General features: G+C 33.4%; 1 protein-coding gene across 1 annotated transcript in view; it reads left to right on the forward strand.

Annotated features, from left to right (window-relative positions):
- Positions 1 to 10,000, forward strand: part of LOC135216074 (uncharacterized) — a 307,218-nt gene that overhangs the window by 195,205 nt on the left and 102,013 nt on the right. The gene's annotated exons all lie outside the window — the stretch shown is intronic.

The following is a 10,000-nucleotide window of genomic DNA, read 5'->3' on the forward strand; positions in this document are numbered from 1 at the left end:
TGTCCCTTGAAAAATGACTGGATTTATCATTATCATTGCTGTCATATCATTATTATCACCATCATCACCATCTTGTTTTTAAAAACTATACATTATCATTAATGAGTGCGTCATTTAACCAGACTTACCATTTGTCGCTCATTATCAGCCGATAGTGATCAGGTCACCTGGCATCACCAGCGCTATCATTGTCAGTCGTTAAAAGCCCTTACAAAAGAAAATATTGAATTAACTAGAGAGAGAGAGAGAGGGGGGGGGGGGCGCTCTTGAAAAGGTCAGACCTTAAAGTCGATTACGTTACAGTGATTAAGCTAATCCACTTGACCTAAGAATGGAAAAGGTAACCGTGACAAGGCACCGTATAGCTTGGGGAGAGAGAGAGAGAGAGAGAGAGAGAGAGAGAGAGAGAGAGAGAGAGAGGATGGAACCTGTAGAATCGTTCCATCCATTAGGGACTGGGGATTATCTAGCTGGGGTCTTTTATATCTATACAGACGTTGAAAGGAAGAGAGAGATAAGTAAATATATTAAGAAAGAACAAATATTCTTGGAGGATGGTTCCATTATGAAAAGGTTGATTTTTTCTTGATGGGGGATGGTGAGCCGGTTGGGGGGTTACCCGTTTGTGGATGAGAGAGAGAGAGAGAGAGAGAGAGAGAGAGAGAGAGAGAGAGAGAGAAATCATTCAATGAGAGACTCATTAGAGAAAATTTAAGTGACCTGTAGTAAATATTTTTTCTTAACTTGGTAAACTGTCTTGTATCCAGCCCTTGGTTGCCAGACTTTGGAATTCTATTTATGACTCCGTTTTCCCTCTCAGCTGCCACCTTTCACTACTTCAGAGGCGAGTCTCTAGTAGATGAATTGTAGGTTTCCAGTCCCGTCGGCTTCTTCGATAAAAAAAAAAATAAATGGCTTTCGCAACAGAGTTAGGAAATACGCTTTTACTGAGGCTTTACTAAAAGCTCAAAAGGAAATTATACTTCTGCACTTTCCCGATGGAAAATGCCTGGAAAATTGAAGTATAATTTGGGATATGATTTTAATATATTTCTCCGTCCGAAATGTGATCGAGGTAATGAAAGCATTTCTACGCAAAATAAATTATATTTTCATGGGGAATATAGAAGAGCGTTTTTGCCCTGGGGCTATGATACAGGGTACACTTAGGAATATGCATTAATGAAATATAATTGCCTGGCTTTTCGCTTACTCTGGGAGTAAGCCTACAAACGATTTTGTTGTTGTTGTTCTTGCTGTTCTAGTTCTCGTTGGGGGGTTACGAAAGCATAAAAAGGTCCGAAAAAAGTGTTTCGCGTTGAGTGAAAGATAGAGAAATTTTAGGATAAGGTATTTATGATTTATTTAGTAGAATGGAAATGTAAAAAAATTAATATCTGAATTTTAGGATGGGATATTTATGATTTATTTATTAGTATGAAAATGTAATAAAATAATAATAATAATACTGTACATATTCAACATTACAGAAAAATTATCCCTAATAAAATATAGCGTATTTATTTTCATTTTCGTCTGTGAAACACCGCTCTAGTTCACTGAGGATTTTAGCACGCGACCCGATAAGCTGGAGGTTGGATCACGCCTTGTTACTCCACGAATCACTTGAATTTTTACTCTTGAATATATACTCCTAAAATCTTTGCTGCTCGAATTTGGGTCCGTTGAATTTTCTGCATCATTCTTTGGTTAAGTATCTTTTGTCCCTTGATTTTGTTTGTTTGTCACGTGAATTTTTATTGATTAAATGCTCCGAGGATCTTTTCTTCCTTGATAGTTTCTTGAGCTTTCGCTCACTGAATTTTCGCTCCTTGAAATCTTGAATCATGAATTTTTCTCATTCATGAAATAGCTGTTACACACACTTTGCCCTGGAAGTATTTACTCATAGTCTTGAGCTCGGTAACCAGTTCGTAAAATAATTTGTCTCGCAATAATAATTTTAGTTTTGCTATTCATCCCTTTTTGCTTTTATTTTTATTATTTGTTATATAATTATTTTTCGTATATTTTTTCCGTCATCAGTTACGCTATACTTGTCATCATCGGCTTGATCATCATTTACATTGCATTTCTTTTGTTATCATTGTTAATTCATCTTTGATGTAACGACTGATAACTTACCAGCCAATTTATTATATATATATATATATATATATATATATATATATATATTATGACATAATACATATATATATGCATATATATATATATATAATATACGTATGTATGTTATATATATCTATATAACTATATATATATATATAATATCATATATGTATATATATATACTATATATATATCTATATATATATATTATATATATATATTCATTTTTTGTATATGTATGTATGTATATATATAATATACACACACACATATATTTATATATTAATACATATATATATGCATTCGTATATGTATGTATGATATATTATAATATATTACTATATAAATATATATATATATATTATATATATAAATATATATATACATACATATACATACAAACATACACCCAAATATTGCAATTATGAAATAATTTACAATAAACTCACTCAGTCATCATAGCAGCAGCGCCCGTATTTACTAGTATATATGTTGACCTCAAGCGCAGAGAATCCCCCCCCCCCCCCCCCCCCCCCCCCTTCCCCCCCCCCCGGCCCCCCCCCCCTTACCCCCCCTGGACGAACGAAACTGACGAACTGACGGACGGAACTGTATTTGTTTGGGTCACTGACCTTCGATGTTCCGCACATTTTCGTCCAGGTTCTCGCATTTGCCGTCAGTCGGGAGGACGAATATTTCAGGAACGGAACGGTCGGTAGCGGGAGGCGGAATCCTCCCTGGGGACGGAACTATGATGATGCTAAAAAGGAGATGGAGAGGCTGGAGGAGGAAGGAAATAAGTAGAGAATTAGGAGAGGTGATAAATGAAAGGGAAAGAGAAGAGAAGATGTAATAAAAAAAATTGCGTTAATTTGAAAATGTGTTCCAGATTTTGAAGGCGAAAAAGGGTATGATGGTAAAAATGAGGTGGAGAAGGAAGGAAAAAAGTATAGATTTAGGCGAGGTGATAAATGAAGGAGAAAAGGAAGAAGTAAAAAGTGGGTTAATTTGAACAGATGTTGCAAATTTTTTAAGACGAAAAAGGGTATGATACTAAAAACCAGGTGGAGTGAATGGAGGAAGAAAATGTGAAGAATTAGGAAAGGAGATGATAAACCAGAGAGAAAGGGAAGAAGTTAAAAAATATAGCGTTAATTTGAACAAGTTTTCCAAATTTTTAGGCGAAAAAGGGTACGATGATAAAAAGAAGGTGAAGAAATTAGAGAAGGAAGGGAATAAGTTGAGAGAGCGAAACGATGATAAATGGAGGAGAAATGGAGAATGTAAAAAAATGTTTAGTTCGAACAGGTGTTCCAAAGTTTGAAGACGGAGAAAGGGGAGGAATGGAACGAATTTCAGGAATTCGGACAGGTGTTCCAGTTCTGGATTGGAGGTCAAAGAAATTGAATTTTCTAAACTGAAGTTTCAAAGGGTCAGATATATATATATATATATATATATATATATATATATATATATATATATATATATATATATATATATATCATCATCATCATCATCATTTCTAGTCCACTGCAGAACAAAGGCCAAAGTCATGTCCTTCCACTCTCTTCTGTTTTGTGGTCATCCTATGCCATTCTATACTCGCAAATTTTCTTAGCTCGTCAATCCATTCGTCTTCTCTTCATTCCTTCCCCTGCTTCGTTTGCAGTCCCTAGGGACCCATTCTGTTATGCTTTTCATCCATCTATTATCTAACATTCTCATTATATGTCCTGCCCACACCCATTTCTTTTTTTACTTACTTGTGTGTTAGAATATCCTCTACTTTAGTTTGCTCTCGTATCCATGTTGCTCTTTTTCTGTCTCTCAGTGATATTCCCATCATTATTCTTTCCATAGCTCTTTGAGGTTGTATCTAGCTTATGTTTCTAAGGCTTTAGCAAGGCTCCAAGTTTATGATGCATAAGTTAATACTGGTAGAACCATCGATTTAAATACTTTTCTTTTTTAGAGAAAGTGGTTATATATATATTATATTATATATAATATATATATATATAATATTTTATATAATATATATAATAATATATATATATATGTAATGTATGTTTAAAGTCAGAAATTCCATAAAACTGAAAAAGCAAATAGTTTTGACAAGTGATAAATTTCTCGAAAAATTAAAAAAATAATTGTAGAAATGTCAACAATTCCTCGATTTTTGAAAAAAAAATCAATAAATAAAAGGTTAATTAAAAATTTGAACCGTTTTCGAATTCATAGTGAAGTAAAAAAAAAAATTACACAGGTAGACTTTCAATTCCATGCTGATAAAAAGTATGACGTAAGTGATCAGATATAACAGGTGTTTGCTTGCTTATATATAAAAGGAAATGTTGGACTAAGAGCAGGTGTTTGAGTTCCTGTGTTCGCAGCAATTTTTAAGGGAGGGGATATTAAACCCGAATCTTTTTGCCTGCGTTGGCGAAAAGACCCCGAAAGTTCAACGCTCTGCTGGCGAATCCTATTCCCAAGTTTTGGCGATATTTTTAAAGATTTAAAAAACTTCCCCGTAGCTCTTTTTTATTTTTTATTTTTTTATGGCGTATAAGAGACCGATAGGAGATAAAAAAAAAAAAAAGTTTGGATCGATCGGAAGTAAGAGTAAAATAACAAGTCAAAAAGTCACCGAAGTTTCTTCGGTACAGTCAAGTTTTCTGTACAGCGTATAATCAAGGGCACCGAAAATAGATCTATCTTTCGATGGTCTCGGTATAATGCTGTATGAGCCGCGGCCCATGAACATCTTAGCCGGCCGTGGTGGCCAGTGTTGTTGAACTGCCAGTCTCACGATCATGACTAATTTTAATCTTAAATAAAATAAAAACTACTGAGGCTAGAGGGCTGCAATTTGGTATCTTTGATAATTGTAGGTTGCATAATCAACATACCATTTTTGAGCGCTGTAGCATCAGTAGTTTTTTAAGATCTTAGGGCGGACAAAAAAAAAAAAGTGCAGACAGACGGACAAGAAAACCATCTCAATAGTTTTCTTTCACAGAAAACTATAAACGCATTTCATAAAATTTATATGAGTATATTTCATTCGTCTTTAAACTGATAATTGAAGGTCAGTGGCAAGAAAACTGAAATGCACTGCAATTAATGTATTTTATCTGGTAAATGCGCTGCTTTCACTCATTAATTTTAGTTTAATAATCAACAGTTAAACTGACGTTAATGAAATTTTCAACTTGTTAATTGTTGTCTTGAACGGAACATTAATTGTGAATTGTTAAGCGGATATTTGTCGATAAAAAGCGAGTTGAATTAAAGATGACGATCATAACCTTTATTGAAGTTCAGTTTTCTAAATGGTTTAAAAATGCCAGGATATAAAGAAAAATCTTTCCCAAGTTCGTTCTTGTTTATTCGAACTAACAGCAGCTTCCGGAAAAGCTACCTCCTCATTCGTCTCGGAAACAGATAAAAATCTTCCATTTCGTTTCAAGAAACACTTTCTCTTATCTCAAAAAATGCGAAAAAAAAAATCCCTCCGCCGAAAAAGAAAAAGAAACAGAAATCTTCACGCGTCTCAAAAAAAAAGAAAAAAGAAAAAGAAATCTCCCGTTGAAATGAGAAAAAATTAGTATCGAAAAGTATTTCACTTTTCAAACAAAAAGATCTGTAGAAAAAAAAAACAAATTGTTTTTTAAGAAAATAACATAAGAATTTTTTTTCCAAACGTCTCCCTTGTCTCAACACTTAAAGAAAAAAAAATCCTCTTCCTCTTATTTGGGCTCTGGAATATTAAAGTTCTAAAAAAAGCTTCCTACTCTTGCTTCGTAGAATACAAAAAGAAAAAAATTGCCAATTTGTTTAGAATGTCATGTCACAAAAATATAAAACTTCCTTCGTATTGTCTCAAAAAAATTAGAAGATAATAAATTTATTCCTTTTGCTTCGTAAAAATAAAATAAGAAAACCTAAGCAAAAAAATAATAAATAAATAATAATAATAATAATAATAATACATAATAATAATTAATAATAATAATAATAATAATAATAAAAATATTAAATTATAAAAAAACAGTCTGTCGGACCAAAAAAGCTGCTGAAGACTAGTCAGCCTTGTGACCGAAAGAATGTGCTCCTGTTTAGAATTCATCTCAGGCGTATAGGTAGCCATCATTATGGCTCAAGGTCACGCAGGTGAGATCCCCGCCCACCTGGATTCTTTTTTTTTTTTTTCCTTACGCATGCGCAGGGGCGATGACCATACCGGACGAGCCATTGCGTTTTGGAAAAAATTTGCACTTTTTCCACGGTTGAAATTTAAGGGCTTAGTTTTGTCAGACTCAAAATTCCACGTGTAAATGAAGTTGATTGATTTCTTGTCATTTTCTTGGATGGCAATTGGATTTTTTTTTTCTTTGTAGGGACCGGGGCCGTGTGGGGAGGTCATCTTATATATTCACAATATATTTGAATTTGTGGTTTTTAATGGCCCCTTTTTTTAATAAACTATTAATTGGCCTTACTATTCGTGATACGCCTTTTCAGTCCTCAATTGACTGACAATATTATATATATATGTGTGTGTGTGTGTGTGTGTTTGTGTGTAATATTTACTTATATTTATATGTCAACCATATGTATATATATATATATATATATATATATATATATATGTGTGTGTGTGTGTGTGTGTGTGTGTGTGTGTGTGTGTGTATATTTACTTCATATTTATATGTATACACACATATATGTATGTATATATCTATATTTATATATATATATATATATGTGTGTGTGTGTGTGTGTGTGTGTGTGTGTGTGTGTGTGTGTGTGCGCGCGCGCAGGAGCAGTGTTGTGTGAAAGTGCGCAAAAGAAACAGGTTATATATCCCCTTCCGGATCATCACGTCCAATGAAATACCCTCCTGGCTGAGGGGCCACGCAAGAGAGAGGCTGCCCTGCTCTGCACGAACGAATTCCTACATGGGTCTACATAATGGAACACGTACTACAAGTCATAATAGCGGGAATACAACAGCATTTTTATCCATTTATATATGTTTTTTTTTTTTTTTTTTTTTACTTTTTTCTCGACCGTGAGTCATAATAGCTCGAATATTGCATTATTTTTTTCAGATGTTTTCCTTGTTCCTTAACTGTTTTTAAATCTTTGGGTATAATTCCTTGTTCATTTATAATACGATTGTTTTTTTTACTCTTATTTATATTTTGCTTTACTTCTCTTCGCTCTGTATGAATGCATTCATATTACAAATAATAAGAAAATATAAAGGGTTGATGATTTAGTTATAATTTATTATTAATAAATAATAATATAATAATAATAATAAATAAATAATAATAATAAATAATAATAATAATAATTGTTGCAGGGGTCCATAGTAATATAGCATGTGAGTTTATTGTCTTTCATGTATATGAAAAGCTTTCGAACCTTGTACTAGGTTCATCTCCAGTCAAGTGAACATTGTGACTTTAAAAATACGTTGAAATAAACTTCTGAACAGGACAATTCCAAAACGAAGAACGCAAATGAATAATAATAATAATAATAATAAAATAATAATAATAATAATAATAATAATAATAAATAGTAATAATAATAATAATAATTCTTCACTCCCCAATCTATAGTATCCTTTGCAAATTCACGTTGCAAATCTGAAAGTTTATACAGGGTGTCCATAAAGTCCCAGTACCATTACTGTGAATAAATACTTGTAATGGTACTGGGACTTTATGGACATCCTGTATATATGCGTAACCGTGGGAGTGAATTTTGGGATGTGATTGTGGGTTATATGTGGGGGCGCGGGGCTGTGGGGGTGGCATAATAAACCAATGCGGTGTGGGTAGGGGCATTTACATAATTTTTTTTTAATAGGTTGTTCGAGACTGGGTGGATCAAGTATTGTGGCGTATCGGTTAGCAAGATTTATTTATTTTTATTTATTTATTTATTTTTTTTTTTTTTGCCTTTTTCAGGTTTTATTATCATGTCATATTTTTTTAAACAGTTAATTTCGCCTATTTTTTACATTGTGATATTCAGTGTTGTTTTTGTTGTGTTCTTCTTATGGTAAAGAGCTGAAGGCTTCTTTAGGGCGCATATACAAGACTTTGTAATTAAATAAAAGCAATATGTTTCTCTCTCTCTCTCTCTCTCTCTCTAAGTGTGCGTCTATGTTGAAAGTATGCATAAGTCTTGTGGTTTAGCTGGTAGGACACTCGCTTCAGTTGTTAGAGGTCCCTAATTGTAATTCTTAGAGAGAACGAATCAGTGTTTTATGTTTTCTTAACTGTTTAAAATTTTGGATATAATTCCTATTTTATTTATTAGTCAGTTTGTTTTTACTATTATGTACATCTTACTTTGCTTTTCTACACTATACGAATGAATTTTAACAACAACAATAATAATAATGAGTAGAATTAGAATTACATTACATTACCGTAAGCCCACTTCTGTGCATCTGCTGACGTATCAATAAATAGGTACCAATTAGTATTCTGTCAAAATATGTGCCACCATTTTTTAATTAAAAAAAAAAACCGAGCGAGTTATAAGCAGGAAATCCTCTCTCCCACCAGGGTAGAACCTTCTCTCTCTCCTCTCTCTCTCTCTCTCTCTCTCTCTCTCTCTCTCTCTGAGTAAATATAATTTTCAGTCCACGTGTATTACTTGCACTCCACCACGGTTTCCAAAGTCTCAATTATTCAAGGATATTGAAAATTAAATCCATCACAGAGTAAACTGAATAAATTCTATATGCTCTCCTCGGCCATTATTGCCTCTGACGTCAAAATACCGCCTCGGGAAAAGGCCTCCTTTTTTTCCCCCCAAGGTTAAATCACGTCATTGTGACGTCATCTTTAAAGCGCGAAAGGATGACGTCATGCTTAAAGTATAAATCCTTATGTTTTGATTTGCGACTAACTCTGCTTTTCTCTTTTGGTGATAGGAAAGGATTCTCTCTCTCTCTCTCTCTCTCTCTCTCTCTCTCTCTCTCTCTCTCTCCACGATAGGCGGAGATTAAAAAGAGGAGTGACAGGTTTTTCAGAGCAGTTGACATAGACAGACACACTTCGCGTACCAAACCCGTCGTAGTCTCTTTCTCGAGAGAGCCAGCCGTGTAACGCATGATGCGTATGCGCATAAAAAAACTAGTCCCTATTAACATCCAGCCTAATACGCGTATCACCGTAATCTTCGAGTGAGCGGAACAGTATTTTTATGCTGCTCTTTAGTGATACTAGAAAACTAAAGAAATTTATTTTAGTGATACTAGACAACTAAAGAAATTTATAAAAGATAAAAGCAAAAAGGTTCTAGCATTGGTTTAATTAAAGGAATGAATGCGATTGCATGAGACCTTAGATTTCAAATTGTTGTTATATGCTTTTATTGGAATATTTCTCAGACATATTTGGATTTGCTATTTATTTATTTAAGTTCTCTCTCTGTTTCAGTTTTATCACATATTCTTTTATGCCAGTTTGTTCCTAATAATAATGATAATGAAAATAAAATAATACACAAAAACATATATATATATATATATATATTAATATATATATATATATATATATCATGCATGCATACTACCCTACTTGTTTGCGCACCACTTTTCATCTGTTTGTTTACTTGTAAAATACTTCGTGTAAACAAAGATGCGAGCCACTGCAACATGGCAACAGTATCTGTTGCACCAACCAAGAATAAATAAAGTAGAGCAACATTTTTATGGTTTCTCCTTATCCCTTCGTCTCTCTCTCTCTCTCTCTCTCTCTCTCTCTCTCTCTCTCAAAAAGTAATGTTTGAATATTAGCACAAACATATATATACGTATATATAATGTAGTATATAT

The sequence above is a fragment of the Macrobrachium nipponense genome, chromosome 6, assembly GCF_015104395.2.
Source record: "Macrobrachium nipponense isolate FS-2020 chromosome 6, ASM1510439v2, whole genome shotgun sequence".
In the NCBI taxonomy this organism is placed as follows: Eukaryota; Metazoa; Arthropoda; class Malacostraca; order Decapoda; family Palaemonidae; genus Macrobrachium; species Macrobrachium nipponense.